This window comes from Triticum aestivum, chromosome 2D (genome assembly GCF_018294505.1).
Source record: "Triticum aestivum cultivar Chinese Spring chromosome 2D, IWGSC CS RefSeq v2.1, whole genome shotgun sequence".
NCBI lineage: Eukaryota > Viridiplantae > Streptophyta > Magnoliopsida > Poales > Poaceae > Triticum > Triticum aestivum.
The window spans coordinates 633213831-633234974 of record NC_057799.1 but is presented as its reverse complement, the minus strand read 5'-3'; the positions used below and the strand labels follow the sequence as shown (position 1 = coordinate 633234974).

Below are 21144 nucleotides of genomic sequence, written 5' to 3'. Positions count from 1 at the left end.
GTCACCGGCATGACACCATGATCTCCATCATCATGATCCCCATCATCGTGTCTTCATGAAGTTGTCTCGCCAACTATTACTTCTACTATTATGGCTAACGGTTAGCAATAAAGTAAAGTAATTACATGGCGTTCTCAATGACACGCAGGTCATACAATAAATTAAGACAACTCCTATGGCTCCTGCCAGTTGTCATACTCATCGACATGCAAGTCGTGATTCCTATTACAAGAACATGATCAATCTCATACATCACATATATCATTCATCACATTCTTTTGGCCATATCACATCACATAGCATACCCTGCAAAAACAAGTTAGACGTCCTCTAATTGTTGTTGCATGTTTTACGTGGCTGCTAAGGGTTTCTAGCAAGAAAGTTTCTTACCTACGCAAAAGCAAAAACGGTGATATGCCAATTGCTATTTACCCTTCATAAGGACCCTTTTCATCAAATCCGATCCGACTAAAGTGGGAAAGACTGTCACCCGCTAGCCACCTTATGCAACAAGTGCATGTCAGTCGATAGAACCTGTCTCACGTAAGCGTACGTGTAAGGTCGGTCCGAGCCGCTTCATCCCACAATGCCGCCGAACCAAGATAGGACTAGTAACGGTAAGCAAATTGAACAAACCATCGCCCACAACTACTTGTGTTCTACACGTGCATAGAATCTACGCATAGACCTGGCTCATGATGCCACTGTTGGGGAACGTAGCAATAATTCAAAATTTTCCTACGTGTCACCAAGATCAATCTAGGAGATACTAGTAACGAGAGAGAGAGAGAGAGGGAGTGCATCTTCATACCCTTGAAGATCGCTAAGCGGAAGCGTTACTAGAACGCGGTTGATGGAGTCGTACTCGCGGCGATTCAAATCACAGAAGATCCGATCTAGCGTCGAACGGACGGCGCCTCCGCATTCCACACACGTACAGCCCGGGGACGTCTCCTCCTTCTTGATCCAGCAAGGGGAGAGGAGAAGTTGAGGGAGAGCTCCGGCAGCACGACAGCGTGGTGGTGGAGCTTGTGGTATTCCTGCAGGGCTACGCCAAGCACTACGGAGGAGGAGGAAGAGTTGGGGGGAGGAAGGGGTTGCGCCAGGGAAGGTGTGCGGCTGACCTCTCTCTCCCTCACTATATATAGGGGGAAGGGGGGAGAAGGAGGCGCCCTAGGGTTTCCCTAGGGGAGGGGCAGTGGCCACAGGGGAAATCCTAGATGGGTTTGGGCGCCCCCACCCCTAGGAAACTTGCCCCCCAAGCCAGGAGGGGTGGCTGCCCTAGGGGAGGCGCCCCCACCTCTCCAAGTTACGTGAGATGGGGTGGGAGGGGCGCTCAGCCCAATAGTGGGCTGATGTGCCCCCTCCCCTTGGCCCATAAGACCCCCCAACGATTGCCGGGGCCTCCGAAACCCCTTTCGGACACGCTGATCGTCACCCGGTACCCCCGGAACAATTCCGGACTCTAATACCCTTCGTCCAATATATCGATCTTCACCTCCGGACCATTCCGGAACTCCTCATGACGTCCGGGATCTCATCTGGGACCACATACAATTTCCCATAACGACTCTAGCGTCACCGAACCTTAAGTGTGTAGACCCTACGGGTTCGGGAACCATGTAGACATGACCGAGACGTTCTCCGGCAAATGACCAACAGCGGGATCTGGATACCCATGTTGGCTCCCACATGTTCCACGATGATCTCATCGGATGAACCACGATGTCGGGGATTCAATCAATCCCGTATACAATTCCCTTTGTCCACCGGTATGTTACTTGCCCGAGATTCGATCGTCGGTATCCCAATACCTCGTTCAATCTCGTTACCGGCAAGTCTCTTTACTCGTTCCGTAACGCATGGTCCCGTGACTAACTCCTTAGTCACATTGAGATCATTATGATGATGCATTACCGAGTGGGCCCAGAGATACCTCTCCGTCATACGGAGTGACAAATCCCAGTCTCGATTCATGCCAACCCAACAGGCACTTTCGGAGATACCTGTAGTGCACCTTTATAGCCACCCAGTTACGTTGTGACGTTTGGTACACCCAAAGCATTCCTACGGTATTCGGAAGTTGCACAATCTCATGGTCTAAGGAAATGTACTTGATATTAGAAAAGCTCTTAGAAAACGAACTACACGATCTTGTGCTATGCTTAGGATTGGGTCTTGTCCATCACATCATTCTCCTAATGATGTGATCCCGTTATCAATGACATCCAATGTCCATGGTCAGGAAACCATAACCATCTATTGATCAACGAGCTAGTCAACTAGAGGCTCACTAGGGACATGTTGTGGTCTTTGTATTCACACATGTATTACGGTTTCCAGTTAATACAATTATAGCATGAACAATAGAAAATTATCATGAACAAGGAAATACAATAATAACCATTTTATTATTGCCTCTAGGGCATATTTCCAACAGGACATTTGCACCCTGAAGCCGGCAACAATTTGCACCCAAACAGAAGAGAATACTTACTTCAAAACAGAGTATACTTGACTGATGCAAATCTTGCAAAGAATAGCTAACATCCTCATAATTCTTCATAAATTCTAATCAACATTAGTCGGAACAAAAAAATTTCATGTAATCAACATAAAAGAAGTATCAATGGTTTCCCTGTCCTCATGTAGGAGATTTTTTTTCTGATCCAGCAAACTCATGTAGTTTGTTCACTTATGGTAAATGCCACAGTGGCCTCTCCTCAGGCGCCTCTCCTCGGGTACAAACCAGGCGAACAGTGGTGTAATGCCGGGAAGTTCAAAACAGATGTAACGTTAATTTAAGCTATATCATGAAGAGAATGTCAAATTGCTGCAGGACTCTATCCTATTCCAGCAGTAATGGTGAAACAACATCACATAAACTCGACAAAAGACCATGCTGACTGATACATAATGCTCAATTATGTTCATAGTGAGTTTAGTGTTAACACCAAGTAGTTAGAGTTGTTAGTTGATACCCATAATGTAGGCAAAATTTGAAAGCAAAACAACAATCATCAAGAACAACATAAAACATGGCAAACTGAAATTTTTAAAGAACTATGATAGAATGAACCATTCTAGTGCCCTAACCATTTAGTATTACCAATGACTTCCTAAGTTGGATTGGTCATGCACTCTGCACCATCGCATCTATTTATTATTTTCTTTAAGGCATAGTTCACTCTGTTAATTTTTAGGAGATGGTTGAATGTTTTGAAAAATAATAATCGATGGTATTGTTGTTATCCAGCAATATCTGATGAGGCAGCATGCATTTAGTTAATTTTCAAAACAATTCAGGCCTCATAATACCACATTATTACTTTGTCTGTACATGGCTGAGCTACAATTTGGGATAAGGAGATAAGGTATAACAGGTTTATGCTTTTGTAAGCTAGTACGGTACTTACAGGAACAACACTTCGGAAGTATTTTTCAGGATTTAAGAAGTATGCTTCATCCTACTTGAGACGAGAGAAGCCATCTTTGACATTTCCACACATTTCATAAGAAGAGTAATCGCAGCTTGACTATCTTGCATTTGTCAAAGGATCTCCTGTTTACAAGCCTAGTTGTATTACATATCCTTGCAGATCAGGAAAAGAATACCATTATCATTTATCTGATGTACAAGTTTGGGGGGGCTCTGCCCCCCCCCTCCCCAACTTTGGACCAAAATGTGAAGAAACTTTTTGGGGGAGGGCTTAGATGAGACTTTTTTAGCATTTTACACCTTCAAACCATAGTTTAAAAAACCGAACTGGAAAGGTTGTCGGTTCAGGTTTTTACCGGTCGGACCGCCGGTTCACCAGTTTGATTGTCGGTTTTTTAAGCAACACAATAATATATGTTGACTAATATATGTGCTAATATAGTGTGAAACAATTGTCAAATAAAATTATTTCCATGTAGTGGAGAACGAAGTAGCACAAATGAGTTGATTATTGGCCCGTGTGCAGGCCCCGCGTATTGCTCACATGACCTGGGGTCGAATTCCACTTCTCCCAATTACTGTTAATACATTTTCCTGGTTTGTCCCGGTTCAATGGCCCGGTTTTTTCACCAGTTTTCTAGAAAACCGGCCGGTTCGACCGGTTTTCTCTGGTCAGATTGCATAATGGTCTTATTAGCTTAAAAACCGCCGAGGCCAATGGTTTCGGTTTTTTCCGGTTTGACTGCCAGTCCGGTCCGGTTTTTTAAACTAGGCTTCAAACACTGATGTTTTAGCCTTGGCCACCCCAGCAATTTCTACCTAGCTCCGCCACTGCTATCTTGCATTTTGATTGTCATGGTTTAAGAAGTATGCTCCGTCTTTCCAAGTAGGAGAACAAGAAAGCTCTGTAGAAACAGCTGCCATATTTGCTAGTTCTTCATAATATTTCTTCATAACATTTTCTTCATGAATTTAAATTTTTTTCCCAGCGAGTGACGTGGTAGATTTTCTCAATCCCTCCCAACTCCAGCAAGAAACCACCAGCGAACTAATTCCTTTATTTCTTTTAGAGAAAATTTCCTTTATTTCTCCCCGACCGGCCAGGATATCTTCAAAAAAACCCCGAAAGAACTCCAGGTGTTGCACCATCGATGCATCATCTCTGAATGCTTTCATCGCTACTCCTCGGTGCGATATCTGCATCGAGGCCTTTTCTTTGAAATGTTGTCTAAAACAGGCAGGTGTTCTGCAAACGTCAGAAAAAATATCTAAGTGACAAAGCTTCTCCTAGTTCACCTCTATATCTACGGCTAGCTGACTGCGGCTTTCTGAAGTTGCATCGTCTGTAATGAGTTTAATGACTTCAGAGTTACCCTGTTTTTCAAAAAGAAAATAGACTAAAATGCACTTAGATATAATTCTTCTGGATTGCGGTTCAGCAATAGCTGACCAACACCATGATTAAAGTTGGTTAAGATTTGATATCAAATTTATAACAAAAAAAATCCCTATTTGGCATACAAACAAAAGTTGTTCAGAGTAAACCAAGCAAAGAACGAAATGGTTTGAGATATTTTGCACATAGGTTGAGTTATCACGGACTAAGAATCCAGAGTAAGATGTAGTATTTCTCCTTTGTATCACTAAAGAAAGAGCGGTAAAAGAAGTCAGAAGATTAGTAAATTTAGGAAAAGTACATAAATTTATTTATTTTTCTCAAAATTTGAAAAAGTTTGTGAATTAACAAAAACATAAATTGAAGGAAAACTCTGTGAATTTTGAAAAAGTTATAAAGGTTCACGAAATTCATAAAAGTTCTAAAATTTTGAAAACAAATGTGAATTTGGAAAAAAAACTTCATAAAATCAACAAAAAATTGAAAATGTTCATTATTCGAAGAATCTACGTACATTTGAAAAAGTCATGGATTTGAAAAAAAATATGAATTTGAAAAGTGTCCAATTTTGAAAAAAAATCATGCAGTCAAAAAATATTCGCTGGATTTGAAAAAAAATGGTGCATTTGAAAACTTTACGAATTTGAAGAGGTCCAGCAATTTTCAAAAAAATTCAACAAAAGAGAAAAACCAGATGGCAAACCAAAAAACGGTTGGAAGCTTCTAGAAGCTTCTTTAAACCGGCAGGATTGGCTAGAATAAATAAACAAAAGCCACCTTTGCGCTTGACGAGAATAAGAAAGAAAACTAATGGGCTGAGCCCAGGATGGAGGGATGTGCGCCGGTTTGCAGGAATGCCTGTAACGGCCGCAAGGGCGTCAAATAGGATTTCTAGTGCTTTTGAGCTATGCGCTGCTTGCTCTTGACTCCTTGTCGTGCACGAGTAATGCTAGAGTCACGGGCAAGGTTTTACTGAGTTCACGGATTGATCTTAGCTGGCCTTTGCTGATTGGATTAGGGAGGGTGGAGGGGCCCACACCCCTGAAAATCAGGGGGAGAGAGTTAATTTGTGTGAAGAGAGCCCGTAAAGGTCTGTGTTGTTTGTCCGTTGATGTTGGATTATCTGTCGTGCACCTGCCTGTTCGCTTATTTTCCTAACTTGCAGTTTCTACCAACTTTGGCTAGTTTTTCTTTGTTAACTTTTTTTAGATTTTCCCCTTTTTGTATTTTTGCTTTCTTAAAAAATCGTAAGCATTTGTCACGATACTTGATAAGAAAGTGTTTATGTATTATATATATATATATATATATATATATATATATATATATATATATATATATATATATATAGAAAAAGTTAAAGGTTATTTAAAAACATTCATCGTGTATATTAGAAAAATGTTCGATGTTATTCAATGCTGGTTTTAAGGTTTATTTGGTTTTATAATATTCATCATGTATATTATAAAAATGTTCAATGATGATGTTGATGTATGAATAATTGATTTTATATCACGAAGGCACAAAAAAGGTCTTCCAACAAATGATATAGATGCAATTTTTTTACTCGGGTTTTGCCCGTCATGTAAACAATGGCGGAGCTTTGTGAGGGCCAACCTAGGCCATGGCCCCACCTCATACAAAAATATGTGCATATCCCTTAGTATTAGGCTTGATTGTCCACTAACCACCCTCCCCCCCACATGACCCCCTCATGATTTTTGTTCAAATTCCGCCACTGGATGTAAAGCAGGTGATGCAAATTTTCATCACTTGGGCCATTCCAGCAAAATGCGCGCAATCCCAACCGCCGCGCGAGCGTACCTCTACCCTATCATCGCCGCCGACGATTTCAGCCGATAAGGCTGCGGCGGTGGCTCGTCCGTCCTCCCCTAAGTTCGCTGCTATCCCACTGCCCCATCTTGTCACCCCGGACGGCGGCCAAAGGTCCCACCACCGCGCCGATCTAGATCGGCCATCGTGCAGAGTTTCGGCTGCTGGCCAGAGCGGCAGAGCCTGTGATGGCTCCCGGAGCTTGTGACCACTGTCCGGCGTAGGTCTTCTAGCCGCCGGAGCTGCAGCATACAGGTGTGTAACCGCCGCGACCGAGCCGAGCTGTCGTTGCTTCGATCGACGCTGCTTCGCCGAAATTACAGGCAGCACCTCACCGGCACATGCCAGCAAGGCGGAGGGAGAGGCCTCTATGACCGGCGTGGCTACCATCTTTGAATATTAATGATGATTTTGAGATGATTTAGATTTTGAGTTGATTTACGATTTTATTTTGAGATGATTTATGATTTTAAGACGATGTAGGATTTTATTTTTGAATAGTTTATATTGCTTACCACATGTGTCATGTGGTTATTTAATATGATTTTGATGTTATTAGGTTCAAATATGTATGAAATTGTGGAGCGATTGTTGTGACGATGCCCTATTTTACATCACCTATTGAAGCATTAGTGCCCTATTTTACATCATCTGTTGGAGTTGGAGGTTTTGGTGATGTAAAAACCCACCTTTTGAAGATCCAAATTTTACTCGAAGCACAATTTAGTGTCATTTTCTATTGGAAATGCTCCGAGGACGGGGTGTGCAAAGCAGTCCACCATGTCAATGCCTTTAGAAAACATGATAATGATGCGAAAAAAGTTTTAGAGTAGCACTTTGCCCACACACAAAGGAAAAGGGGTCAAAATTTAGAGACGAACCCTTTGCCCATTGCCATGTCGTACACTACATCTTGCTACTGCTGCTACCCCTGCAAGTGGGGCCCATCTCCCGGGAAGCTTCCGCAGCACATACTTATGGACCTTGCCGGTGGACGTCTTGGGCAGCTCGCTGCGGAACACCACGGTCTTGGGCACCATGTACCCCGCCATGCGCTCCCGGCTCCATGCCATGACCTCGGTCGTGGTCACTGTCGGTGTCAAAACCGGCGGATCTCGGGTAGGGGGTCCCGAACTGTGCGTCTAAGACTAATGGTAACAGGAGGCAGGGGACACGATGTTTACCCAGGTTCGGGCCCTCTCGATGGAGGTAATACCCTACTTCCTGCTTGATTGATCTTGATGATATGAGTATTACAAGAGTTGATTTACCACGAGATCGTAGAGGCTAACCCTAGAAGCTAGCCTATGGTATGATTGTTGATGATGATGTTGGTCCTACGGACTAAACCCTCCGGTTTATATAGACACCGGAAGGGGCTAGGGTTACACAGAGTCGGTTACAGAGAAGGAAATCTACATACCCGAATCGCGAAGCTTGCCTCCCATGCAAAGGAGAGTCCCATCCGGACACAGGACGAAGTCTTCAATCTTGTATCTTCATATTCCAATAGTCCGGCCAAAGTATATAGTCCGGCTGTCCGGATACCCCCTTATCCAGGACTCCCTCAGTAGCCCCTGAACCAGGCTTCAATGACGACGAGTCCGGCGCGCAGATTGTCTTCGGCATGGCAAGGCGGGTTCCTTCTCCGAATACTCCATAGAAGATTGTGAACACGAGGATCGTGTTCGGCTCTGCAAAAAAAATTCCACATAACACCGTAGAGAGAATATATTTCACGAATCTAATCTGCTGACAACTTTTCATAGCGTGACATCACGCCGCGGCCTGGTCATTATTCGAACCGTTTTCTCCCTGCCTGCCATAACACGTATTGCGAGGCGGTTTTATTGGCATTTCTTGTCGAAGCAGAGATCGTGTCCCCCTTATCACGGGATTCTCATCAATACGGGCGTGGGTAACCCAATCGTGTTACTGAAATAACTCCACGGTTTTAGGCAAGTTCCAAACGGTCACGCGGAGGACGCTTGATATTCACCCTCTTTATAAAGAGGTCCAGACCTGTTCTTTTCTTTCCACACCCAATCCTTCCCTTCCCTTACCTCGAGTTCCAACACCCAAGGCTCAGGCTAAGCGCTTCGGACCTTCAATCATGTCCGGATCCAACCTCAAGGTCGGTGGATGGCCTCTTCCGTGACAGAGGAGGATATCAAGAAACTTAGGAAGGCTAGGTATCTGACCGCCGAAATCTCCCACCGGCTACCTGCTCAAGGGCAGGTTATCCCTACTCCCGAACCTAGCGAGAGTGTCGTATTTGTTTCCCACTTCCTTCGAGGGCTTGGCTTTAGTCTTGATCCCTTCGTAAGATGGCTCATGTTTTATTATGGGCTAGATTTCCATGATCTAGCTCTAGATTCCATCCTTCACATCTCGTTGTTTATCGTCGTGTGTGAGGCCTTCCTCCGCATTACCCCCCACTTCAGCTTATGGCTCAAGACCTTCAATGTGAAGCCGAAGATGATCGAGGGGCGACACGCAGAGTGCGGAGGCGCTATAATAAGCAAAGGTGCCAACGCCCCATGGACGAAGGGTTCCTTCCCGGAGGTGTCCGAATTATGGCAGAGGGAGTGGTTTTACATCACTGCCCCCCGGGGTACAAAGTGGGGGGCCGCCCCGGCCTTTCGCCCGGGCCCTCCGCCTCAACTGGCGTCATGGGTCAACAAAGGGCTGGACTGGGGGCCAATTAATGACGTGCTGACATTGCAAAGCCGCATCCGAGATCTCCTCAGGACGGACGTCAGTCTCGTCCAAGTAATGCAAGTAAGGCTGGTTCGTCGGGTCCCGCCGTGCAAACGTCGCCCTCTCCGTATGTGGGAGTTCAACCCGGAAGGACCGCGAACTATTCAACACTTCTTCGGCGTAACGCTCGAAGGGATGTATCAATTATTCTTCGGATCACGAATAAAGTGTCCGGACACCACCGAGGATGCGGGTCTGAACTGCAACCGTCCAGATACCCAAGTAAGTAACTCCGCAACCGAACACACCGTTACTATGTTTGTTATAACATCATTCTAATAAACCACCCTCGACCAGGATTGGATAAGGAAGGCGGGGAGGATCAGGTGTTCGGCCCCTCTTCCTGAAGGCTTGCCGAATCCTGTTCTGGCCAGGATGCTGGAGCGCGCGCCCTACCAAGTGCCATTAGGAGAAGATGGAGGGAGGCGTAGAGAAGCCGAGAGCGGGCTTCGTGCATTACATATCCCAACCGGGGGAATTGGTACCTCCGCAAGGGAGGGTGATCGGAGAGGTGAATCAAAAATCCCCTCTCCCCATGGGAAGAAAAGGGGCGCCCCTGAAGATTTGGAAACGGAGGCTTCCAAACGCGAGAAGAAACCTTCACCAGGGGGCCCCGGCCCAGAGGGCATCCTTGCCGCACAGCGCCCGCAAGGCGGCCAGCCATCAACCGAGCCGTAAGTGAACAAAGGCACTTTGACAAATATATCTTTTCTCTTCTCTGAGATTAACGACCAGGACACATGTTTTGCAGTCCGGCTCCTAGCCCTTCTCAACAAAGTTCGTCTTCGGGGGATCTTCTTCCGGAGATGATGGAGAGAGAGACGCCTTCTCCTACTTCCCCGCATCGCGAGACGGACAACCCTCAGGTGTCGCCGCGGAGGATTTCACCTGATCCGCAAAGGCCAGAAGGTAACTCTTCGGTCGCCCGAAGTCCGGAGTTTCCGGCTCCCAAGGAGAGCAACAGAAAGAGCCCGGGATTGTCCGGTGCCCATCCGGACACATTGATGGGTCTTTTGGAGCAAGCGTCTATCTCAGAGGCGCATCGTACCTTAATGGGTACGGTGATTGAGAGGATTTCATCCGCTAAGAGCGGGTTAAATGAAGCTTTTACAAGCCTGCTAAGAGGCTTTGAGGTACGCCAAGTAATATATATTTTTGACTGTACCGCACACGATAGGTGTGCTCTGTATAGATAGTAGCCCCTGAGACTCTGGTTGCCGACCAGAGGCGGCGAACAGAGGATCATAGTCCCAGGTAATAAACGCGCTGCTTTCATGTGCAGGCGGCCGAAGGTCCGGCGGCTGACCGGACTGCTGATTTTGCCGAATTGAGGCGGCAGCTTGACGTGGCAGATGCCGACATCGCGCTTGTGAACAAGCGGCTTGACGAGGCACAGGGTGTGTATTTTCAGGTGGTTTAGCAAATTTTAAGAGGAGCATGATGCTAGTATCTATAATATGCTTTGATTGCAGATGGAGCTGCTGCCGTGGAGACCCTGCTGGCAGAACTTGCCCAAGCCAAGGAGCAAGCCAGAAGAAGTGATGTGGCTGCCCTAAAGGCAGCCGAAGGGTTGAAAGCCGAACAGGCTGCTCATCGCCAGAGCGAAGAGAAAATAGCCAACATGGCTCTTGAGCTGCAAAATGCCGCCGGCTGCTATGAGCTCCTTGAGAGGGAGAACCAGACGAAAGCAGCTGAATTAAAGAAGGCCTTAGAAGCAGCCAAAGAAGCGTGCTCTGGAATCAGAGCGGCGAGGGAGGAGCTTCGCCAAGCCGGAGATATCACAGTTGGGAAGCCCTTCCTATTACGGACGAAGTTCGGCGAACTGAAGTATGCCCCTCTGGATAAATTATGGAGTGCTGCAGACGCATACCTGGACTTAGCAAAGAGTGCTGCTGATGTGACGAAGTGCTTCAAAGATCAAAAAGATCATCAGGTGGAAAAGTTGTTCTGGTCGCAGTTCAGTGCTCCAAAGCATCCGCTGCTGTTAAATGAACAAATGGCCGAGTGGGCCGAGCTCCATAGGTTGTCCGGGCTTGCCATGAGGTCTATCGTGGATCATCTTTGGCCGAAGGAACCAAGTCCGGAAAGTTATTTTGATTTAGTGCAACGATTTCTTCGCGTTGTGCCGCAAATCGACGCTATAAAGAGGTCGGCGTGCATAGAGGGTGCGGGGAGGGCTCTTGCCCGTGTTAAGACATACTGGGCAGAGATGGAGGCCACCGCCATTGCAACCAGGGGTCCGACCGGAGGCCAGGACTCGCCCGAGCACTATTTTGAAGAAGTCCTAGAAGGTGCCCGTGTAATAGAGGCTCAGTGCTCCAAAAGTACCATGTTCTAATGACATGTATCTTGATTGTAAAAACAATGCTATTTTGATTATAAAGGCTATTTTTATACTTTTGCCCGTAAAGTATTAAGTGCCTCCTGTGCGGCCGTTTATGTATATATGTATATAACCTGAAAGATAGCAGTCGTCGGCTTTAGCCCCCACGCATATAATGCGGGGGTGTTCGGCAAAACGCATAATCACACTTAATCCAACGTCTTGGTCCGTTTGAGGAGGTGATAGCACGGCGAAAAAGGCAATCGGACTATATTGCTGTAACACTTTTACTTAGCCATAGGAGTTTGACGGTGGGGCTACTATATAGCCCCTGGTACTTCCGCGTTCATCCAAATACGGTGTGCGTATGTACATGACCGGGAAATGATCCTTCGTTAATGCGGAGGAATCCCGAAGATTCCGATGAGTCATCGAGTGGTTGACCAGTCTCACGCTTTATCATGACAGTCAGTTTTCAGCTTTCTCTACTGAGGTGCTCGCCCAGATGAACCGGGGCACAATCGCAGTAGTTCTCCCGGTGGCACCTTAGCCGATAGAGCGGAACGTAAGGTATCAAAACACGGGAGCCGGGCAAACCCAACATTTGACCAAAGACATGATTCAGAGCTGATGCATATAAGGGCAAACTCGCGACGCTGAACACTCCCTAAGGTATTCGGACTTTACAACATATTCTGGGCTAAGTAACGCCCTCGGTAATGAGCCCTAAATTTCCAGGTACATGCATTAATCTTGGCGTGATGAAATGCCAATAACGCAGGTATCCCTCTCGGTTATATAAAGTATCGGGGGAATTGAAGCAACAAGAGACAGTAAAAAAGGTCTACGCAGGGACTTAATCTAAAAAGAAACCTTTGAACGAGGCCCTGCTGCACGTGTGCGCCTTTGTCTCCATTGTGCCGTATCCTGGAAGGGTGTAGCACGATGATCATCTGCGAAAAAGAGAAAAAACCCAGGTGAAAGAATCTGGTGATCGTGCGAAAAAGTTGGTTATTCTTAATGAACCATAACAATGAAGTCTATTAATTTACTAATAGGATCAAGCCGAATTATGAGTCTTTATACGTGCGGGCAGCCCCTAGCACCACATGTGGGGGCGTGTCCGCCAACCAAGCTCAGGTTTATCTGGGCTGCTACAACTAGTGGTGCACTGGACACGTCTAGCCGTGTCCGTGGTCTTGACGACCGATCATTTATTCGGGTTGGGGAGTTGGCCTGGCTGTTAGAGCCGCCGCATATTCTTCCGCACGCCGAGAACGCTCTATATTTCCGCTAATTGAGATGACGCCATGTGGACCAGGCATCTTGAGTTTAAGATAAGCGTAATGCGGGACTGCATTAAAACAGGCGAAAACAGTTCTTCCGAGTAGTGCGTGATAGCCGCTTCGGAATGGAGCGATGCCGAAGGTTAGTACTTCGCTTCGGAAGTTGTCGGGAGAACCGAATACAACCTCTAATGTTAGAGAGCCCGTACAGCGGGCCTCTGCGCCTGGTATTACTCCTTTAAAGGTAGTAGTGCTTTGGCTAATTCTTGATGGGTCTATCCCCATTTTGCGGATAGTGTCCTGATATATCAGATTGATACTACTGCCGCCGTCCATGAGGACTCGGGTGAGATGGTATCCGTTAATTATTGGGTCGAGCACCAAGGCAGCCGACCCTCCATGCCGGACACTAGTCGTATGATCCCTGCGATCGAGAGAGATCGGGCAGGCCGACCATGGGCTTAGCTTGGGGGCGACGGGCTCTACAGCGTAAATCATGTTTACTGTTTTGACCTCTGGTGGAAATTTCTTTTGTCTGTCCCCCAGTGTTCGGCTGGCGGGGCTCATCCTCGTCTTCACTTGGCGTCTCCTTCCCCTTGTGTTCGGTGTTTAGTTTGCCGGCCTGCTTGAAGACCCAGCATTCTCTGTTGGTATGATTGGCAGGTCTTTCGGGGGTGCCATGAATCTGACATAATTTGTCTAGAATCCTGTTTAGGCTGGACGGTCCATCTCTACTGCCTTTGAATGGCTTCTTCCGTTGACCGGGTCGAGAGCCCCTGAATCCGGCGTTGACCGCCGTATTGTCTGGGCTGTCTTCATTATTTCGACGCTTATTTCTATTGCGTCGTGGCTTTCCGTTGCCATCCCTGACTTCGGATGTGCCTGGGTCGTTGGTACCACTGCGGGCCAACCAACTATCCTCGCCCGCGCAAAAGCGGGTCATAAGGCTTGTGAGGGCTGCCATTGTCCTCGGCTTTTCCTGGCCGAGGTGTCGGGCGAGCCATTCATCCCAAACGCTATGCTTGAAAGCCGCTAAGGCTTCGGCGTCCGGCCAGTCGACGATTTGATTCTTCTTAGTGAGAAATCTGTTCCAAAGCTTTCGGGCTGACTCTCCGGGTTGTTGAATTATGTGACTTAGATCGTCTGCATCCGGAGGTTGGACATAGGTCCCTTGGAAATTAGCCCTGAAAGCATCCTCAAGTTCCTCCCAACTTCCAATTGAGTTTTCGGGAAGGCTTTTCAACCAATGCCGAGCTGGTCCTTTCAACTTGAGGGGCAGGTATTTAATGGCGTGGAGATCATCTCCGCGAGCCATGTGAATATGAAGGATAAAGTCCTCAATCCAGACCCCAGGGTCTGTCGTTCCGTCGTATGCTTCTATGTTTACGGGTTTGAATCCCTATGGAAATTCATGATCCAGCACCTAATCGGTGAAGCACAGGGGGTGTGCGGCACCCCTGTATTTGGATGCTTCCGACAGTTGTAGTGTTCGGTTTTGATTCCGAGCTGTTATTTGATCAGTATGATCGTTTGGGCGGCCCTGATCCTGTGTCGGAGCACGCCTCCTAGATCCATAGATGGACCTGGCCATACCGGCTTTTTTGTCCAGGTGCTCACGTAAATCGTGTGCTGATTTGTGTGCGGCATTATTAGCTGCTTTATCTCGGCCACGGGGTGGTCGGTCCGGCCGGTCGGTCGTATTATTTTTCGGCGGCATGGGCTTTATGGCCTCGTCGTCGAATTCAGGCAGAAGCTTGCGCTTTGGGTAGCTCTTGGTGTGGCGATCACCGCCGTATTTTTCTTCAGTATCGAGCACTTTGTTCCATCTACGGTTGAGCGTATCCTGTGCGGCATTAAGCCTTTGCTTCTGCCTCTTCAAGCTCCTTGCGGTGGCGATAAGCATTTCGCGAAGGTCTTCTTGCTCCAACTGCTTTTCCGGGATGATGAACGCATCGTCGTCCGGACTGTTTTCCTCTCCGGAGGCGGGTTTATGAGTGTTATCTCCGCTGTCACTATGATCAGACGGCGGCCCTGGTCTATGTTCGGCGTCCCCCCGCTCATCCTGCTGCATCGCTGGGTCCATGGGGTCGTCTGGGGTATTATTTCTTCTTGTGCTATTATCACTGTTTTTACTGTGGCGGGATTTGGAGCGGCGCCGACGCCGTCGCTTTGGTTGCTTATCAAGGGGATTATCTTCCGTTGCATCCTTCCATTCCTCGCCGTCACTTTCTCTGGGAGTATCCACCATGTATATATCATATGATGAGCTGGCCGTCCAGCGCCCTGTGGGCGGTGGTTCCCGTTCTTCTCCAGCATCGTCGTCCATACCGTCGATGTCTTCGGAGTCGAAGTCAAGCGTGTCAGTTAAGTCATCGACAGTGGCTATTAAGTGGGTGGTGGGTGGGGAACGAATTTCTTCATCGTCCGCTTCCCACTCGAGCTGGACATAGTTCGGCCGCGGGTCTCCTGGCAGGGAGAGAGATCTCAATGAATTTAGCACGTCGCCCAAGGTGAAAAATATCCGCGGAGGTAAACTCTATGATCGGTGCCCAATCAGATTCTATAGGCACGGATGCACGCGGTTCGGAGCCTATGGCCGGAAACAAGTCCGAGGATCCGATGACACGGGCCTTATTGAAGGCGAAGTCTGTGTTCGGCTCCATCGCCGATGAGTGTGCGGCCTCCGTGGCGGGGTCCATCCTCCCGTCCTCGGATGACACGATCTGCTCCGGTTTAAGAGCCGAGGCAGCCACAGGCGTGATCTCACGAACACCGTCCGATGGCAGATCTAAGTCATGCTCGTCGTGACTGTTCGGCGTACCTGCGGTGGGCTCGAATCCGTCGAAGATCAAGTCTCCGCGGATGTTGGCCGTATAATTCAAGCTTCCAAACCTGACCTGATGGCTAGGGGCGTAGCTATCGATCTGCTCCAGATGGCCAAGCGAGTTGGCCCGCAGTGCGAAGCAGCCGAATACAAAGATCTGTCCGGGGAGGAAGACCTCACCCTGGATCGCATCGTTGTAGATGATTGAAGGAGCCATCAAGCCTTATCGCGACGACACAGTGGAACTCTCAATTAAAGCACCAATGTCGGTGTCAAAACCGGCGGATCTCGGGTAGGGGGTCCCGAACTGTGCGTCTAAGACTAATGGTAACAGGAGGCAGGGGACACGATGTTTACCCAGGTTCGGGCCCTCTCGATGGAGGTAATACCCTACTTCCTGCTTGATTGATCTTGATGATATGAGTATTATAAGAGTTGATCTACCACGAGATCGTAGAGGCTAACCCTAGAAGCTAGCCTATGGTATGATTGTTGATGATGATGTTGGTCCTACGGACTAAACCCTCCGGTTTATATAGACACCGGAAGGGGCTAGGGTTACACAGAGTCGGTTACAGAGAAGGAAATCTACATATCCGAATCACCAAGCTTGCCTTCCACGCAAAGGAGAGTCCCATCCGGACACAGGACGAAGTCTTCAATTTGTATCTTCATAGTCCAATAGTCCGGCCAAAGTATATAGTCCGGCTGTCCGGATACCCCCTTATCCTGGACTTCCTCAGTCACCGTGCCTGCCGCGTCTTCCTTGAGGCTCATGAACGCGCACGGCGTCTCCCCGCAGAACTCGTCGGGCCGTGCCACCACCGACGCCTCGCTCACCGCTGGGTGGCCGTAGAGCATGGATTCCACCTCCACGCTGCTGATGTTCTCGCCGCCGCTGATGAGCACGTCCTTGGACCGGTCCCGGATCTCAAGGTAACCGTCCGGGTGCATCACGCCCACGTCCCCCGTGTAGAACCACCCGTCGTCCCGGATCGCTGCCTTTGTCGCCTCGCTGTCGTTGAGGTAGCCCAGCATGACGCACCCGCCGCGGAGCACGATCTCGCCCATGGTTGCGCCGTCCCAGGGCACGCTGCGGCTGGTCTCGCCGTCCAGGATGTCCACCTCGGCCATGCCGGGGGTGGGCACGCCTTGCCTTGCCTTGAGCCGCGCACGCTCCGACGCCGGCAGCTTGTTCCACTCGCCCTTCCACGCGCACGACACGACGTGACCCCCAGTCTTCGTCAGTCCGTATCCATGGCTGACCTCAAAGCCCAATGCCTCCGCACGGTGCAGCACCGCAGCGGGCGGCGGCGAGCCAGCGGTCATGATCCGTACCTTCCTATGCAGAGGCTTGCGCACACCCTCCGGCGCGTTGGCCAGCATGCTGAGAACGACGGGCGCGCCACAGAGGTGCGTGACCCCGTGATCCGTGATGGCGGCGTACACATCCTTGGGATCGACGCGGCGGAGGCAGACGTTGGTGGCGCCGACGACGGCCATTCCCCAGGGGAAGCTCCACCCGTTGGCGTGGAACATGGGCAGCGTCCACAGGAACGTCGGCCGCGGCGGCACAGCCCAGTCCACGAGCGACACCATGGTCACCAAGAAGATCCCGCGGTGGCAGTGCACGACCCCCTTGGGCGCAGCCGTGGTGCCGGAGGGGTAGTTGAGCACCATCGGATCCCACTCGCTGGCCGGACGAACCCACTTGAACTCCGGGTCACCCATCTCGAGGAGCCTCTCGTACGTCAGATCCGTGGCCGGGGCCGGAGGGAACTGATCCTTCTCGTGGGGATCCTCGACGAGCACGACGCGCGGGGCCGAGTGCTCCGACGGGAGGAGCAGAAGCGCGTCGTCGAGGAGCGGGAGCAGCGCCGGGTCGACGAAGACGAGCCGGGAGCCGGAGTGGCGGAGCAGGACGGCGACCGTGCGCGCGTCGAGGCGCGTGTTGATGGTGTTGAGCACGGCGCCGCTCATGGGCACGCCGAAGTGCGCCTCGTACATGGCCGGCACGTTCGGCAGCAGCACGGACACCTGAAACATGCATTTGGTTCACGGCATGGATCGTCATCCACCAACCGAATTCACTCCTCCGGTGGCGAAGAACACACACGCTACAGAATCATAAGGTGTTTGTGAAAACGACGACGGGTGGATGGGTTACTTACGACGTCGCGGCGGGAGACGCCGAGGGCGGAGAGCGCGGAGGCGAGGCAGAGGCAGCGGCGGTAGGTCTGGGACCAGGTGAAGACGGTGGCGCGGTAGACGACGGAGGGGCAGTCGGCGAACACGACGGCCGCCCGCGCCAGGATGCCCAGCGGCGTGAGCGGGCAGGAGTTGGCCGGGTTCGCGCCGAGCTTCTCCATGTCCACTGCGCCTGCAGCTCGTGATGGCCGGTGCGATGCAACATGCAAGAAATAAAGCCACGTAGCTAGGTGGTCGCACGCCCACCAACCGTGTGGGTGACATTATGGGACGGTCAGGCAAATATAGTGCAGACGCTAGTGATAAATGCTGGATCGCTACTGCGTTACAGCAGAAGATGCCATGCCACGCCGTTTTCGTCCGTATCTGCATTTTTATTCAAAACGAACTTCACAGGCGACGGGCATGTTCCTCTTGTCTAGTTTTGTCTCTGACATCGTGGCCATGTTTTTTATCGTTTGGTTTGTCAGTCTAGCTGGTCTACCTTTTTTATCGTCTGGTTTGTCTAGTCATGCAGTCGTTTATCCATGCATATCCCAAAATTCTTGTTTTAGATTTGTCTACATACGGATGTATCTATTCACATACCGTATCTATTCACATTTTAGTGTTAGATACATCCATATCTAGATAAATTTAAGACAAGAATTTTAGGACGGAGGGAGTATAATACCGTGATCTCTGCTGCCACGCTTACCTGGTTGGTCTTTCCTCGGCTATGCATGTTTACAAGTACTGAAACAATTGCGAACCAGTGAACACAACTTATTTTCTTAGCAAACCATCAGTTTTCGACAATGGAAAACTCAAAGCACTGAAACAAATGTGAACAACACAAACGTCTCCAATCAAATGTAAATCAAAGTTCTTTCTCTATCGTTGTTTCTAACCCAACATTTTGTATCTCGACATCCATACTTTCCGTAAAGAAACTGAGAAGACCAAATCCGTGGATCTCAACTAACCTCATCTATTGAAGAGTTATATGAGTCACCCATCACAATGGGTGAGAATATAAGATCATTAAACACATTTGTAGCCGAGAATGAACCTCTTACGAGGTAGATACTGGCTTAGACTAGCCATAATGGTGAGTAACATACACTACTAACATACACATATCCCTAGACTATGTTACTACCTTCATAGTGGGTAGTAACATAAGTGTGGTAACATGCAAAGCTTCATTTATTAGGTTATAGACTCATATTGCATTGGAACATGTGATGTTACAGTAACTAGCTAAGTTACTATAACCACCTCTCTCCTCATTAACTCATTGCCACATAAGCAAATTTGCTGAGTTGGACTCGATGTTACTGCTGAAGTTACTCCCACAGTGGCTAGTCTTAGAGGGTGCTTGGATACGTTTTAGTCTCATGACTAAAAGTAGTGGGACTAAAACTTGCTAGCCTCATCCATGCTTGGATCCAAATACTAAAGAGACTAAAATCAAGTTAATGAACATTTATTATCCTCCAAACCCTCCAATCCAGAACTCGCCTGTGTTAAAGGAGAGGAGTTAAATGAGGAGGGAGAGGACTAATCCACATTTTAGTAGGGGTACCCCTGACTAAAAAAATTTAGTCTCAAAACTAGTTTTAGCCCCTCTTTAGTCAGGGGTGCTTGGAACTTTAGCCTCTTAAAGAGACTATTTTTAATCAGACTAAAATAAGTCCCTTGGATCCAAGCACCCTCTAAATGCTTCATCGTCGTACGAATGAGGATTTTCTTCCGCCAGCACAAAATTAAGGAAAGACGGGTTAGGCCGAAGTAAGTGACGATATTCCACCAGATCAAAAGTTGTCAATCCACTAGACCAAAACATAACAATAAACTCCTTGGTGTCACACGTGTTGCACGTGAGCCCGCGATAGCCACACCAGGTCTATGTTAGATCTAGCCGCAGATGACACGAAAACCTAGACATTGATCCATTCTTTCATCATCTCCCTTTATCAAAAAGGAAATCCAACGCCAGTGGAACCAATAGAACATCAAGGAAACACCTTTTTATAATTAGTTAGAAAATATCATTCCAACCCTTCCCTCCTCACCTCCCGAAGGTAAGGACCCGTCTTCCCACCCCTCTTATAGTAGCCATTATCGTTGCCCGCCCACATCCCACCTCCCGACCACCAGTCTACCCCTCCTCACCACAACTGCTTTCATTGACTCCCTTTCCACCGCAGCGGCACCTCCACCTATTCCACCCGCTGCCCACCCTGCATTGTCTAGCGCCACCTCGACCACCACGCGACCACCATCCCACCTGTCGTGGTTCTAAATCTGACACTAAGAGAGGTTTATGAACAGAGCTTGATCTGTCGAGACGTAAAATGGGTTACACAAGGATCGTATACATGTTTAGACCTCTCATTGGTGGAGGTAAAAGCCCTAGTCATGTCTTTGGGAGATTTTCTTGCATATGATTATGAGATTACAATGGTTGTGAACCCTCATCTCAGTATCCGGGCAGGCTTATATAGAGTCCGCCATGCACCAGGGTCCATTGGTTGGTTATAAATGTGATTAAACAACATACTCCCTCCGTTCCTAAATACTTGTCTTTTTAGAGATTTCAAATGGACCACCAAATACGAATGTATATAGACATTTTAGAGTGTAGATTCATTCATTTTGCTTCGTATGTAGTCATTTGTTAAAATCTCTAGAAAGACAAATATTTAGGAACGGAGGGAGTATTAAATATTGGTTGTTTTTTCTCATTACATGGTGTAACGGCTATGCTTAATGTGTAATAAGGAGGTGCTAGTAATGCGTGGAGTAATGGCGTGGTGAAGCTTCAGGCGTAACTCACCTTTGAATGCTCCTGGCCATTGCCTACTATGAAATTCGACTGGTTACACCCCGACTGATAAGACTCCCGACTCACCACGGTCACCACCTGCTTCCACTTGGCGTCTTCTTCTAAGGTGAATACCTTCCAACCCTGGTAAGGGAAATCGCCCATGTGGGCTGTGACACAACATCTTGTACACGCCAGACGGCTTGGCACGGCCGCTGTGAAAGGTGAAGAGCAGTCCCTTGTCCAACTCCCCGGTCAGCACATTC

At 48.5% G+C, this 21144-nt stretch overlaps 1 pseudogene; it reads right to left on the bottom strand.

The window, feature by feature from the left end:
• Positions 1 to 7574: 7574 nt before the first annotated feature.
• LOC123050600 (2-methylpropanoate--CoA ligase CCL4-like) lies at positions 7575 to 18230 on the bottom strand (annotated as a pseudogene).
• Positions 18231 to 21144: the final 2914 nt, after the last annotated feature.